Below are 16344 nucleotides of genomic sequence, written 5' to 3'. Positions count from 1 at the left end.
ATGTTGTTGACTAGAAAGTGACTTCAAATATCATGAGAGGGCTGGTGCTGTGGCTTAGCAGGTAAAGCCACCTCCTGCAGTGCCAGCATCTCCTATGGGTGCTGGCTGCTCTACTTCCAATTTAACTCTCTGTTATGGCCTGGGAAAGCAGTGGAAGGTGGCCTAGGTCCTTGGGCCCCTGCACCCACGTGGGAGACCTGGAAGAATCTCCTGGATTCTGGCTTTGGATTGGTGTATCTCCAGCATTTGCAGCCAACTGGGGAGTGAACCAGAGGATGGAAGACCTCTCTCTGTCTCTCTCTCTGTCTCTATCTCTTTATGTTACTCTGACTTTCAAATAATTGAATAATTAAATAAATAAATAAATCTTCAAATATCATGAGATAGGTAGGTTGAAAGTACAAGGACGGAATAAATATATCATGTAAACTTTAACCACACACACAAAAACCAACAACCCATAAAAGAGTATTCATATAAAATAAAGTCAACTTTAGGGCAAAGAGAATTACTGGTGACAGAGAAAGATGCTGAATAATGACCAAAGGGTCTACCCATCAAAAAGCCATAGCAAGACTAAATGTGGTGCACTAACCAGCAGATCTAAAAGACTCAAAAACGAAAGAACTGCAAAAATAAAAATAGACAAATCCTCAACATAGTTGGAGACAACACACTTCTCTCAATGACTGGTAGAACATCAATAAGAAGGTTTCCATAATTAAGAGGAATTGATAGAATTTATAGAGCACCTCACCCAGTATCAGCAGAATATACATTCTTTTCAAGTTCTTATGGAACATTTACAGGATAGATCATATCCTGGGGCACAAAACAAACCTTAACATATTTCAAAGAATTGTCATCATCATCAAACTAGAAATGAACACCAGAAAGACAACAAGAAAGCCCTAAAAACTTGAAAACTGAACTAAAACCACTTATAGACCAACCATAGATCAAAGGCAAGTTAAAATACATTGAATTGGGTGAAAATTAAATTACAATAAATTAAAATTCATGGAACAAAGATAAATGGTGCTGAGGGGAACATATACCACTAAATATTCACATTAGAAAAAGAGAAATGATTCCACTTAAAATTCTACATTCTCACCTTAAGAAACTAGAAAAACAAGAGCAAAATAAACCCAAAACAATCATAAATAAGGGAATAATACACATCAGAGCAGAGATCAATAAAACTGAAAACAGCAAAGAAATAGGGCAAATTAGAGTCAAAAAACCTCTTTGACAAGTTGAATACAATGGACATAAATCTGACTACTTAGGTGACATGGACCAATTCCTCCAAGTACAAACTCTGACAGTTCATCTAGTATAAGGTAAATACCTTGACTAACTCTATAAATAAATCTTCATTTATTTGAAAGGCAGAGTTACAGAGAAAAAAGGAGGGGAGGGAGAGGGAGAGAAAAGGGGAGAGAGAGAGAGAGAGAGATTTTCCATCTGCTGGTTCACTCCCAAAATGGCTACAATGGCTGGGGCTGGGCTAGGTTGAAGCCAGCAGCCAGGAGCTTCATCTAGGTCTCCCATATGGGTATGGGGCCCAAGCCCTTGGGCCGTCTTCCACTGCTTTCCCAGGCAGATTAGCAGGGAGCTGGATCGGAAGTAGAGCAGCTGGAACTCGAACCAGTGCCCATATGGGTTGCCAGCATTGCTAGCAGAAGCTTTGCCCCTTATGCCACAGTGTTGGTTCTGAAGAAATAAATTTTTGATTTAAAATATAGTCCAAGAAAACGTACAGATCTGGATGATTCCACTGAACATTTCAAGAAGAGTTAATCCTAATTCTACCAATTTTTCAGGAAATAAATAATTCACATTCACTTTATGAGATTAGTTTATGTTGGTTCTAAAGCTATACAAAAAGAGTAACACAAACAGACAAACAAACAAATGAACTAACGTCAAATATCCCTCATGACTGTAAATGCAATGTGTTTTTATAAAACATTGGTAAATAAAATTCAGCAATATGTTACAAAATTATACATCATACCCAATTGGGCTATATTCCAGGGGTGCAAGTCTGATTTGATATTTGGAATGTAACTCATCATGTTAATATATTAAGGAAGATAAATCACAGGATAGCAATTGATGCATAAAAGTTGACAAATTTAAGTCACATTAATGATAAAGTCTATTACAAAACTGGGTGTAGAGTGGAAACTTCCTAAATTGACAAAGGACATCTACAGAAAACCTACAGCTGATACTTAATAGTGGAAGACTGGAATATTTCCTCTAAAGATTGGAATCAAAGCAAGGATGCTTGTTCTCATTACTCTTCTCTGACATGATACTGAAACTCTCTGCCAGGACAATTTGGCAAGAAAGGAATTAAAAGGCATGGAGGTCAGGAAAGAAGAAACAAATCACTCTCTACATGCATATGACATGACAGGCTAAGTGGAAAAGTCCCCAAGGAATTTACCAAAAACCTTCTAGAACTAATACATAGAAGTAGCAAGGTTGCAGGGTATGAAGCAAACGTATTATATTTCTATATACTATAATGCACATGGGGAAATTAAAATTAAAAATATAATACTATTTATAATTATTCAAGAAAAACAAAATAGTCAGATATGGTGAAGAAGGATAAGACTTGTACAATGCTGAAAATCATAAAACTTAAGAAAGAAATAAAAGAAGAAAAACCAAAGTGGAGAGTTATATTACTTTCATGGTTTGGAGAATTCAGCATTGTTATAATATCAATTTCATCTAAAATCATAGATTTAACAATACACATCAAAATTCTGAGATTCATATAGAAATGTAGAGGAACAATTTGTAGATAGGTTAAAAAATTTTGAGAAAGAAGAATAAAATGAGAGGAATCTGATTTTAAGACTTATCATACAAAAAAAGATATATTACAATAATCACAATAATCAAGGCAATGCTACTGTAAGACAAGGTTGTATTGTTAGAGGGATAAACACATCAATGGAACACAATGAAGAACCCAGAATGTTCCATGCAAGTAGGCTTAATAGATTTTGAGGGGATGGGGTGGGGTCATCTTAATTTAGATATAATTTACATATAATAAAATTAACCAATTTTAAGTGTTCAATTCAATGTTTTATATTATGTATATGGTTTATATAATGACCACACCAGTGAAAATAGTTAACATTTAATCATGCCAAAGTTTCTCTAGGCCCCTTGGCAATCACTACCCTTCATTCCTGGTACCTGGTAACTGTTTTCCATTACCACAGATGTTCTGTTTCTAGAATTTTATATGCACAGAACCATGCAGTGGTATAATCTTTATGTCCACTTTTTATGTACTTTGCATACTATTTTTGAAATTCCCTCACATTGTTATACTATGCTATTCCATGGAACAAGGACAGTCTTTTCAACAAATGATGCTGGACAAATTGGACAGTGATAGGCAGAAAAAAGAAAAAAAATTAACTAAGAATGGAACAATAATTAAATGTAAAATATGAAACCTGTAGGAGAGGATAACAGAGTAGAAAACCTTTGGGACCTTGACTTGGTAAGAGCTGTTAGACATGACACACAATGCATGATTAATAAAAAAACGAGAGAGAGATTACTACGTGGCATCAATGTTTGCTCTGTGACAAATCCCTGTTAAGGCATACAGAAGGACAAGAAACAGGCTGAGAAAATTATAATAGCAGCTCATTTATCTCACAAAGGATTCATATCTAGAACACTTAATAAATTCTGAAATCATAAATTAAGCAAATAAACAACCCACCCAGAAAAATCAATGAAGGATTTGAAAAAAGTTTTTCACCAAAGATGAAGATGGCCAATAAATACAAGAAAAGGTGTTTGGCATTATTATGCACCAAGAAATATGTTTTAAGATCATCATGAGATCTTGTTCTTCATCTAGTTAATTTCTCATTACGTTGTGCTATTGGAATAGCTTAAATAAGAAAAGAAATGACAATACTAAATTCTGATGAAGATAAGAAAACTACATGTTTTGTAATTGCGGGATGGAATGTAAACTGGTACAGCCATTCTAGAAATAGTAGGTCATTTTTTTTCTTTTAAAGACTTATTTATTTATTTGGAAAGCAGAGTTGTTTCAAGAGAGGGAGAGATGTAGAGAGACAGAGCTCTCCCATACTCTGGTTCACTCTCCAGATGGCCACAATGGCTGGAGCTGTGCCAATCAAAAGCCAGGAGCCAGGAGCTTCTTCCGGGTCTCCCATGTGGGTGGCAGGGACTCAAGCACTTGGGCCATCTTCTGCTGCTTTCCACAGCCATTAGCAGGGAGTTGGAATGGAAGTGGAGCAGCCGGCACTCGAACCAGTGCTCACAGGGGATGCTGGTGTCCCAGGTAGCAGCCTAACCCACTTTGCCACAGTGCCTGTCCAATGGCAGCTTCTTTAAAAAAGAAAACTACATATGATTTGCCTGGCAATCATGTTGGACATTTATTCCAGATGAATAAAACAATTGTGCAGAATGTTCCCAGCAGCTTTGTTTGTGATGGCCAAGAACCGGAACCAAGTGATGCTCCCTGCAGTCGGGGAGTCTGGAGCCACATAAGGGTACACCTGTGCCATGCAACACGATTCCGTGGTACTGGGGAATTAACTGTGGATACCATCCAGAGCTTCGACTGAGCTTAAGGACATTTGCCTGCCTGAAGCAAGTCAATGTCACAGGGCACATACTGGGTGACCCCGTTTAAGGTGACACTAACATTAACAAGATCAACATTCTCAAAAGGATAAAACTAGGGCCAGACCTTCGGCCTAATGGCATCCCATATTGGAGTGCCTGTGTTGGATACCCACCCCCGACTTCGTTCCGGTTCCAGCTCCCTGCTGATGCAGCCCTTGTGAGGCAGGGTGAAGATCCACTGACTGGGTTCCTGCCGTGCGCATGGCAGGCCCGGGTTGAGTTCCAGTCTCCCGGTTTCACCTGAGGCTCCCAGTGGGCTGGCGATTGTGTGCATTTGGGGAGCGAACTTTCACTTTCTTATTTCCCTCTCCATGTCTCATCCTCTCAAATGAATTAAATACCCTCTGCCCCCCCCCCCCGACAAAAAAAATCCATGTTCTTTCTAAGTATGTAGTAAGAAAATTTTAAGAAATGATAAAAGTATAGAGGTTGACACCAGATTCCTTGTTGCCAGGGTTCAGGGATGTTGGGGGGTGGGGTGGGTGTGACTGTGAAGGTTGTCTCTCCAGGGAGGTCTCGGGGCTGTGGAGCAGCTCTGTGCCTTGACTGTGGTGAGTGTTCCCTGGATCTGTTTGGGGGACACAATCTGTATGGGGACCTCACACACAGTGCCAGTGTCCTGGGGTTGATACCGTAGGATCGTGTGCAAAAGGTAACTGCAGTGGAAGACTGAGCCAAAGGTGCGGAGGCCCTCTTTTCCCTGTGTTTTAGACTTCCTGTAGATCTGTAATTATTTTACATATAAAATGTGTAAGAAGCAAAAACAAAGGGGGGGGGGTGTGTGTGCTGTGGTATAGCAGGTAAAGCCGCCAGCTGCAGCGCCAGCATCTTGTATTGCACCAATTTGAGTCCCAGCTGCTCCACTTCCGATCCAGCTCTCTGCTATGGCCTGGGAAAGCAGTAGAAGATGACCTAAGTCCTTGGGCCCCTGCACCTGCATGGAGACCCAGAAGAAGCTCCTGGCTCCTGGCTTCGGACTGGCACAGTTTCAGCCATTGCGGCCATTTGGGGAGTGAACCAGCAGATGGAAAACTTCTCTCTCTCGGCCTCTGCTTCTGTAACTCCGTCTTTCAAACAAATAAATAAATCTTAAGAAAAAAAAAAGAAGCAAAGAAAAAAAAAAGAAAAGAAAAGAAACAGATATTGTGTGTGAAACATCTGGAATTTCTCCCCCTGCGCTGCTAACTGGTGGGAGAAAGCCGGAGAGAGGAAATTCACAATGACTTAGTGTTTGCTTTTAGTTGGAGGCATTTGAAAACCACTTCAAGGTCACCTGGGCTTGCATTTGCAGATAAAACACACAGCTGTTAGGGGGGCAGCTGTGGGGTTCCTGGGGGTGCTCCAATGGCTGGAGCTGTGCTGATCTGAAGCCAGGAGCCAGGAGCTTCTTCCAGGTCTCCCACGTGGATGCAGGGGCCCAAGGATTTGGGCCATCTTTCACTGCTTTCCCAGGCCATAGCAGAGAGCTGGATAGGAAGTGGGACAGTGGGGACTCAAACTGGGGTCCAAACAGGATGCTGGCACTGCAGGCAGCAGCTTTACCTGCTATGCCACAGTGCCGGCCCCTGCAGAGTCAATTTAATAAAAAAGTATTATGCATTCCAAGGTATCTTTTAACATCATGTAAATAGATACTTTCAAAGTGTTTTTCCCCAGGTTTTAAAAATAACCTTTATCTAAGAAGATTTATTTATTTATTTATTTGAAAGGCAGGATGAAAGAGAGAGAGAGAGAGATAGAGAGAGAGAGAGAGAGAAATCTTCCAAGTGCTGGCTCAATCTCCAAATGTCTGTAACATCCAGGGCCGGGCAAAAGCTGAAGCCGGCAACCAGGAACTCTGTCCAGGTCTCCCACATGGGGAGCAGGAGCCCAACCACTTGGGTCATCATCTGCTGCCTTCCTGGGCACATTAACAGGCAGCTGGACTGGAAGTGGAGTAGCTGGGACTCGAACAGTCACTTGATGTGGTATTCCCATGTTGCAAATGGTCACTTAACTCGCTACACCAGGCCCTCAAAATAACCTTCATTTTTTTTTTTAAAGATTTATTTATTTATTTGAAAGTCAGAGTTATACACAGAGGGAAGGAGAGGCAGACAGAGAGAGAGGTCTTCCATCCAATGGTTCACCCATCAGTTGGCCGATCCGAAGCCAAGAGCCTGGGGATTTTTCTGAGTCTCCCATGTGAGTGCAGGGCCCGAGGACTTGGGCCATCTTCTACTTTCCCAGGCCACAGCAGAGAGCTGGATTGCAAGTGGAGCAGCGGGGACTCGAACCTCACCTATATGGAATGCTGGCACTGCAGGCGGTGGCTCTACCCGTTATGCCACAGTGCCGGCCTCCATAACCTTTATTTTTAAAAAAGTTAATATACGCTTCTTAGGAAGTCCAGAACACATAGGAGCAAAGAACATGTGACATAGCCTTCCAGGGCCGGTGTGTAGCATATACCACCTCCCACTGTATGAGATCACACAGTTCATGTCATGCTTTTCCACACGCCATCTGTGTGGATAGAACTTTACTAGTGCATTTTTGGTTATCTCAGTGTTTTTCTAAAAATAGAGTTGCAGGAGTGGGTGTTTAAGCCTAGTGGTTGAGACATCTGTATTCCGTGTCAGAGTGCCTGGGGTCCATTCATTTTCTGGCTCCTGACCCCAGCTTTTCGCTGATGCAGGCCCTGGGAGGCAACGGTGATGGATCAAGTAGAGAAATTCCTGCCACCTGCCTGAAAGACCAGGGTTGAAGTTTTTTGTGACCCTGCCTGGCTGTTGTGGGCCTTTAGGGGATGAATGTATGGAAGAGAGCTCTGTTTCTCTCTCTCTCTCTCTCTCTCTCTCTCTCTCTCTCTCTCTCTCTCTCTCCCTCTCTCTCCTTCTCCAATAAATAAAGAAAAAAAGTAAAAACATTTAAAAAATGAGTTACACGCAAACATGTTAAATATCTCCATTTCTATCCTGTTGATATAACATGCCTTGCAAAATTTAACAGTGAATAGATGGGGCTGGTGCTGTGGCATAGTGGGTAAAGCTACTGCTTGCGGTGCTGGCATCCCATATGGACGCTGATTCGAGTCCTGCCAGCACCCATCCAGCTCTCTGCTATGGCCTGGGAAAGCAGTAGAAGATGGCCCAAGTCCTTGGGCCCCTGCACCTGTGTGGGAAACCTGGAAGAAGCTTTTGGTTCCTGGCTTTGGATCGGTGCAACTCTGTCCGTTATGGCCAGTTGGGGAGTGGTCCAGCAGATGGAAGTTTGATCTCTCTCTCTCTCTCTCTCTCTCTGCCTCTCCTTCTCTCTCTGTGTAACTCTGACTTTCAAATAAATAAAATCTTTTTTAAAAAAGTGAATAGAAAGTGATTAGGGTTACAACACAGCTGAAATGGAGTTGAAGGGAGTGCACAGGCTTTGAAGGAGCTTCATGCACTAAATTCTGCAAAACACGGTGCCAAGTCATTCTACCAAACATTGGCCACTATCACCATTCACTTCAAAGAGATTTGAGGTACAGCACCGACGGTGAGTTCATGTTCAATCTATCATCAGGCGTAACAGAGGGAGGGGGTCCCTGACTGAGGCTGGGGGAAGCTTCCTGGAGCCCATTGTTGTCAGTGTCAGACGTGGTCCCCAGAGAGCCTGCCTCCTGCTGGTCAGGCGCTGGGTCATGTGCCCTGGTAGGTGGGCTGGGGTCTCCAACGCAGGTCTATCCATGCAATGCAGAGGCGTGTCTTCTGTGACATTAGGCTGGCGTTCTCCCCTCACCTTGCCTTCCGGGCTGTGGCAAAGGAAGCTGCCCTTTTGGAGCTGCTTGTGTGGGAAGGAGATGGAGGAAACCTGCAAGAGACCAAGCAGCCAACGAGCACCAAACCCGGGCAGCGGGCAGTGAGCTGTGAAGCAGCCCCTCTGCCCTCTCACCTTGAGATGTCAGCAGCCCTGGACTGTGAGAGACACAGAGTCAGCCGGGCCAGGCCCGCATTCCTGACCCGGGGGATCTGAGATGCTCAGCGTGGGCTGCTGTGAGCCCCCAAGCTTTGCAGCAATAGCACATCACTGACACAAGTGCAGGCCTTAACACGCTTATGTAATCGAACTTAGCACTTCCAAAGTTCACGAGAGCTGTGTACTGCCAAAAAGTTGTTTGTGTGTGTGAAAACAAACTTATCTTGGCAATCCCATTTCCCACGAAGGCTTTGAAGTGCCCTGGCATCCACACGGGACTCATCTTGTGGGTCCTGTCTGTCTTGGGGGCCTTGGCTCTATGTAGAGGGAGCACAGCCTATGCCAAAACTGGATGCTGAGAGAGAGAGAGAGAGAGGGAGAGAGAGAGAGAGAGAGAAAGACTCCATTGAAAGGCATTTAGACAAACTGGAGAACAGAGTGAGAGGAGGGAGGTGAGTGGTGGGTGCTTTGGAAGTGTCTCCGTATGCGTGGGTATCCTGGGATGTTTGTAGTTCCTTTGACATCAGACACAGTAGGGCAGCACCAGTGAACAGGGACAAGGCGTACTGCTTACTCTCATGGAATATTCTAGAAGTGAGCACCACTCAGCTCTAGGAATTCAGGGATTGGGGTGATGGGAGAACTAGACAATGAAGTGACAGCTCTTGGGAGAAAAATAACACAATTTATCTTTCAGGCCCCAGTGGTGCATGGTGACAGAGGACCCCCAAAACAAAGAGGAAAGACTTGGGTGTGTGAGCAGGGCAATGGCTGCGTGTAGATCATAGCTAACCACACAGTCTTGAAAGAGAGGAATGTGCACCATGATAGCACCATTCACACATTCATTCATTCCACAAACAGCCGTGATGTGCCTCTGTGGGAAAGCACCACACAGACTTGGAGATACACAAGTGAACAGAGCACGCTGATTTCTGTCTTCACAAATATATCACTCCAGCATGGACAAGAGACGACACAAAGACTTAAGTCAACAGTCAACATTTTAATTTTGAAAATCATTAGGAAAGGAAAAAAAAATCAGGACTTGTGCTTGGTCGGCGCTTCCACAAGGAATTGTCAGGGAGGCAGAAACTGGAGGCAGCACAGACCTACCACCCCTGCCCCCGGTTACTGTGCACCCTACTTTGCGATGTGGACCCTCACCCTCAGGGGTTTTCTGGAACCCTACTAGTCAGGGCTCTTGAGTGTAGGCAAAAGAAACTGGTTGGCTGTTATGAGCAGGAAAGGGCTTGGTTTCAAAGCCATGGGAGGACAGAACAACCATCAGAAAGGCTTCAGAGCCAGATTGGGCAGCTAGGTAAAGGATGCCGGAGACTGGGGCATCAGGACCACAGCAAGACTTCTACCCCGCCTCATCCCCTGCCCCCAGCAGCCCGCTGAAGAGCACACCCTGGAAGCCGAGTGCTGCTGCTGCCTGCCCGCCCAGCAGCCGTCCAGCCCCCACACAGCACAGCCTGTGGTCCTTGGCTCCAGTCAGAGCTCAGCTCCTGATGGGCCAAGGCGGCCGGGAATCAGTCAGGTGAGTCCCTGATCCCTAATCCTGCATCTGGAGGCACACTGGGCCTCTCTGCCAGCGGCAGAAGTAAGGGGGTTAGATGCAGGGGGAGCAGCCACAGTCCCGACGTGCCACATTTTCACTCCAGGGAAGTTTATGGCTGGACGGAGGCAGGAGCAGGTGTGTGTGTGGCTCCAGTGTGTGTGGCTCCATGGTCACATGTGGAGGATAGGAGTTGGGCAGGATGCTCAGTGGGGAGACCTGTTAATTTGCATTCTAAAGTATACTCACTGCCTACACTGACATGCAGAAATAGTTCACCTAGTGAATTAAAGTCTTTTACAACATCATGGTGATTCACTGATTATGTAGTGAGAAACGCACTGGCACGCTGTGAGAGCCTGCATTTCCGGAGGATGCGTTGATAGCGTGTATCCTAGAGCCTTGAATATAAAGCCCTTGACTTGGGCTTTCTGTGCCTGGGAACATAGCCTAAGGAAATAATCAGGCATGAGGACACAGACGCGCACGGAAAACAGAAGACCCGGCAGGCGACATGAGGCAAATTTGGCTCAGGCGGAACTAAGGCATCTGGTGGAGCAATCTGACCCAGTGAGCTCAGGCCAGACTCACTTCCGTTGCCTCCCAGGGTAGGCGGGGTTTCCGGAATCGCTTTGTGCAAGGCTCCTGCAAGTCCCCAGGGTCTGTTGCCAGGTTCACACTTCTCAGCATCACTTCCTGTGTTTGATTGAAGTCAGGGCTAGATTTCTTCTAGTTGAGAGCAGTTTCCAGGGTGCAGCAGAGAGCGAGCATCTGTGTCCCAGCCATGTAAGGGAAAGTTCCCCAGTGCTCTGAGATGGGACCAAACCCTGCCTCAGTGGGCCCTGGGCTGGGGTTGTGCCTCCAGGCCTGGGAGAAGCCCCATCAGGGAAAGAGTATAACTCCTAATAAAAATTGAGGCTGCCAGAGAAAGAATTCTGGGGAGGTCAAATGAAAATGTAGAAAGACAAGGAAGAGAGCACACTTAGTATTTTTGGTAGAAACTCTTTGATACAGAGTTGATTGACTTTTGTTTTTCACTTTATATCTTACTACACCATCAGAAAAATAACTACTTTTTCGAACTCATGTCAAATCAAGGCAGGCTGTCGAGATTCCAGTTAAGATGTGTCCGTCCCAGAGTGGAGTACCTGGGTTCCATATCCAGCTCCAGTTCTTGACTGCAGCTTCTTCCCCAGTGCAGTCCCTGGGAGGCAGCAGGGCATGGCTCCAGGGATTCAGTTTCTGTCACCCACTTCCAAGCTTGGACTGAGTTCTGGGCTCCTAGTTGCAACCTGGCACTGTTTTGGCTATCGTAGGCATTTGAGGAGTGAATCAGTAAAAGGAGATCTGTCTCTCTGGCCCTCTGCCTTTCAGATAAAATTAAAAACAGCCATGCCTAAGCAATAAGGATTGTGGCATGCTGGACACCTCTGTAGTAACTCAGTTAGGGCCCCCTGTTTCTCTCTTTTCCAGGCTTGGGCCAACTCATGTATGGCGTTTTCATACCTGGGTCCACAGGGGTCACCCGTGTCAGGATTGGGACTTGAGTTTGTTTTGTGACCAAGGGAAAGGCTCCTTTGTGGACCTGTGGGATGGTGGCCCCCTTGTGACCAGGAGGAAGCCAGGCCATGGTCACAGCCAGCACTAGGAGGCACACACGGGGAAGAGCAGAGGAGACAGAGACGACTTAGCTGGGCTGGGATTCACCCTCCCATAGCCCTTCCCACTAAGAGACAGTAGATCTTTCATTCAATCTGTGTGAATTGCATCTCCTGTTAATGAAATGGATGTAAGTATTCATTTGGGGTCTAGAATCACCTTTAATGCATTTGAGAGCAAACTGGCGTGAGATGGAGACTGGGGGAGAAGGGGGCTTTAGGGAGAATTTGCCAGTAGGCAGAGGGGCAGCATGTCCGAGGAAGCCCTTCTGCCCCCCCCCCCCCTTCAGCCCCTCTGGGCAGAGGAGGCCCTGCTGGGACAGGAGGAGGCAGGGGCTGCGGTCCCACATGGATCCAGGCCATGACACTATGTAGTTTTGAAATCTATGCAAGGACCTCAACTCCTCCTTGTCTTAGCATTCTGATTTCCCAAAGGGTGAGGTTGAAATCAGAATGAAACACAACCAGAGCAACCCGGCAGTGTAGGAAGCAGAGCTCCATGGCCCTGCCTCTGTGCAACAGGCAGGGTCAGAGGAGCTGCCTCTGGCTGGGTCACACCCACCTCCAGGCAGGGGTCAGGTTCAGTGTTGAAAAACTGAGTTGAGGGGCTGGCGCTGTGGCGTAGCTGGTAAAGCTGCCGCCTGTCCATATGGGCACCAGTTTGAGTCCCGGCTGCTCCACTTCTGATCCAGCTCTCTGCTATGGCCTGGGAAAGCAGTAGAAGATGGCCCAAGTCCTTGGGCCTCTGTACCCAGGTGGGAGACCTGGAGGAAGCTCCTGACTCCTGGCTTTGGGTTGGCGTAGCTCCGGCTGTTGCGGCCATCTGGGGAGTGACCAGTGAATGGAAGACCTCTCTCTCTCTCTGCCTCTCCAATCTCTGTGTAACTCTAACTTCCAAGTAAATAAATAAACCTTTTTTTTTAAAAAAAACTGAGTTGAAGAGAATGCGAAAGGCCTGGTTAGCCAAGTGCTCTCCCAGGAGAGCACTCCCATAGCCATGGTAGCACCTGCTATAAAACCTGAGATGGTGCTGGGAAGGGGAGAGGTCCTGACAAAGCAACACGTTCAGCGGCTTCTCCAGCCCATGCTCAGCTCCAAACACGCTGGCTGATTTGCTCGTTCTGCTGTCCCTGGACCAGTCTCCGGCCCTGGGGAGGGGGTATTCACTGCTGCAGCCCCAGCCCTGGCAGACTGCCTAGGGCGGATCTTATCAGCTGAGTGCTGCAGCCCCTTCTCAGGCCCTGTCCCCTGCATGTGAGGCAGGCCAGATGGATGCCCAGGGAGGCCCAGGTGTACCGCCATACACTGGGTGCTCCTGCCCCGATGCACTCCTCAGATGGCTGCTGAGAGCAATGCCTTCTCTTCACCCAGAACATCCTGTGGGGGGTGGATTGGGTTTGTATTTCCATCTGACCATAAAACCACACATTAGGAAAGGTAGCTCATCAATTAGTTCTAATTAATTATGAACAGAATGTGTCTCCAGCTGGGGAATGTGGTTTTGTTTCCCGTTGGCTATAAATAGAAAACTTGAGTGACTGCATAGAAATAAGACATCTAGGTGAGAGGGAACTGGAGCAAGTGGTTACAATGAGTGTGAAGTGGCCACTGGAATGCGGCGACCACTTGACCACTTCCCGCAGACTCGGAAGTAGCCTCCTTAATGCATGGCCCTGGGACAAGGCGGCCTGGGGAAGCAGAGATGTCCTGGGTCACAGCCTGCTCTTCTCCACTTCCTTCATCTCCATGGGGCTTTCAATCAAGGGCCGCTCCTTGGTGACAGCACAGCCCCGCGAGGGGGCCAGCATGGTACTAGCATGGGACTGGGTGGACGTCACAGGACTCCGTGGCCCAGATGGTCCTGGCCAGGGTGCTGTTGCTACTACGAGGGAGTAATGACTGGCTTAGGGCCCTACCGAGGGCAGGGAGATTGCTGGGGACTCCCTTGGGAAGTAGGCCCTGAGGGCAGTCGTCACCTCCTCCATGGTCTTCTTGTCTGTCGTAGAGAAGTGACATTTTCACAGTTAAGCTTTTCATTACTCTTGGCTCACCCCAGTGTGGTGTCTGTGGGTGTGCAGGTTGCTGTGTTGGGGTGGGCATCCAGCATCAGGGGACCATGGTGCACAGGGTTAGCAGATGTGGTGTGAGTGGTGTTGAGTGGCCCTGGGCTGGAGGAAAATGGATCAGAGCTCCTCTCCTCTACTACCCAATGGTGAGAGCTTGGTCAAGTCACTCAGCTCTCCAGACCTCACTCTGCCCATCTGTGAGTGGAGATGTGAAAGCCAGCCTCTCAGGGTGACTGTGAAGACTCCATCTGGGTCTTTCACATGGATGCAGGGGCCCATCACTTTGTCCAACCTCTGCTGCTTCTACTTGCATTAATGGGGTGCTGAATAAGAAGAGGAGGAGCTGGGATTGGAGCCAGCAGCCTGACGTGGGATGCCTCCACTGTCTTAGTCAGCTTCTCATCACTGTAGCCAAATACCTGACACAGGCAACTTATGAAGGAAGGGAGGCTTACTCTGGCTCCTGTTTTGGAGGTTCACAGTCCAAGGTTAGATGGCCCTACTGGCCTGGCATCTGATGGAGGCAATGGCTGGCAGAATGCAAGTGGAGGAAGCATCACATGGTGAGCCAGGAAGCAGAGAGAGAGGCTCCAACTTGGCTTTTACAACCCAGCTTGCAGTGAGAACTACCTTCCTAAGCTATGCCTCCATTGACCCAAGGCCCTTCTACTTCCTACGTACCACAAGGGTTAAGCCTCTATCCTCTTTAGTACCATTAACCTGTGACTTGGGGAGTTAAGCTTTGCATGTGTTTGGAAGCCAAGCTATGTTCAACCTAGTTCAAACCCTAGCACTTGATCTGTTCTTCCTGGTGGCCAGTGCCCCCATCTGCCAATCCCCAGTCAACTCATCAGCATACAAAAGACATGATCACTGCAGAAGAGGCAGACCTTGGGGCTGGCACTGTGGCACAGTGGTTAAGCCATGGTCTGTAGTGCCAGAATTTCATATGGGTGCTGGTTCATGTCTTGGCTGCTCCACTTCTGATCCAGTTCCTTGTTAATGTGTCTGGGAAAGTAGTGAAGGATGGCTCAAATCCTTGGGCTCCTGCACCCACATGGGAGACTCAGAGGAAGCTCCTGGCTTCCGGCTTTGGATTGATTCAACCCTGGCCATTACAGGCATTTGAGCAGTGAAACAGTGGATGGAAGAACTCTCTCTCTCTCTCTCTCTCTCTCTCTCTCTCTCTCTCTCTCTCTGAAACTCTGCCTTCCATCAAACATCCCAGACACTGTTGTCCCACTCCCAGAGTAGGGGACCTGACAGCTGAGCCCTGGATGCATTCTGAGATGCTCCTGGTTATTCGCTCTCCCTACAAAATGTCTGTGTGCTAAGCATGTAGAAAGGACTCCGAAATAGCCTTTGTAGAATCAAATCTACTCTCTATCAGCTGTGTGACTTTGAGCACCTTAGTGATCTTCTCCGTGCCTCCCTTTTCTTGTTTGAAACATGGAGACACTACTGTCCACTCTAAATACCTTCCAGGGTAATTCTGAGCAGAAAATACAGGTGTGCATCTGCCAGCAGCTTGTCAGCCTGTTTTGCTTTCAGAAAGCAAACAGTAGAGATTTCTAATCTGCTGGGAGGGGTCCAGCCATGCGTTGTGGCTTCTCTCTTGCTTTCTGTTACAAGCGTGGTTAAGTCTGAAGTCCGCGTTGGAGCTCTGGCTTGATCACAGGGTGAGACTCTTAATCTTCTCAAGACTTGTCTTTTCCCATGGGGATTCCAGGAGTACCCACTCATGGCGAGGATGAAGAATAGCTCAGCTCCCAGAATACCCTGGATTAAGGTTATCTCTGTAGAATGAATGACCTCTAATGTTCTATCGCACAGTTGGGTAACTGTGATTGACAACCGTTAATTGTATATTTCAAAACATTCAGCTAATAGAGAGGATTTGGGGTGTTCCCAACACAGTGAAATCATAAATGTTCTAGGTCATGGCTGTACCAATCACCCTAATCTGATCACTAGATAGCTCTGATCATTATATAGATGTATTGACACCATATACAGTATTCACATCAATTAACCATAAAAACTTAGCTTTGTCGATCCACAGAGGGCTCTCCCTTCACTCAGTCTCTAAGTTAGGGTCTTGTTAAAGATTCCCTGTCTTCCTACCCAGGCTTTGCCTACGGAGGCATCATCTGTCACTTTCCACGTGAGGTGGCCCGAGAGCCGCGTGGCAGCCCATGAAAGCACATGGCCCAGAGTTCTCAGATCCCTGAGAACTCCCTCCTTCCCCAGCATGACCCCGCTCTTGAGGACAATGCTGCACAACCGGCAAGACAATGAACATTCCTGCTGGTAAACAGATGACGGTGCACAGTGAAAGATGTTCCCAGCCCTGCGTTCCGAATGCGGTATTTATGGACTCAAGTTGTTACCGGGATATTTATAGACT

This window comes from Lepus europaeus, chromosome 1 (genome assembly GCF_033115175.1).
Source record: "Lepus europaeus isolate LE1 chromosome 1, mLepTim1.pri, whole genome shotgun sequence".
Classification (NCBI taxonomy): domain Eukaryota; kingdom Metazoa; phylum Chordata; class Mammalia; order Lagomorpha; family Leporidae; genus Lepus; species Lepus europaeus.
Note: the sequence above shows the minus strand (reverse complement) of the source record.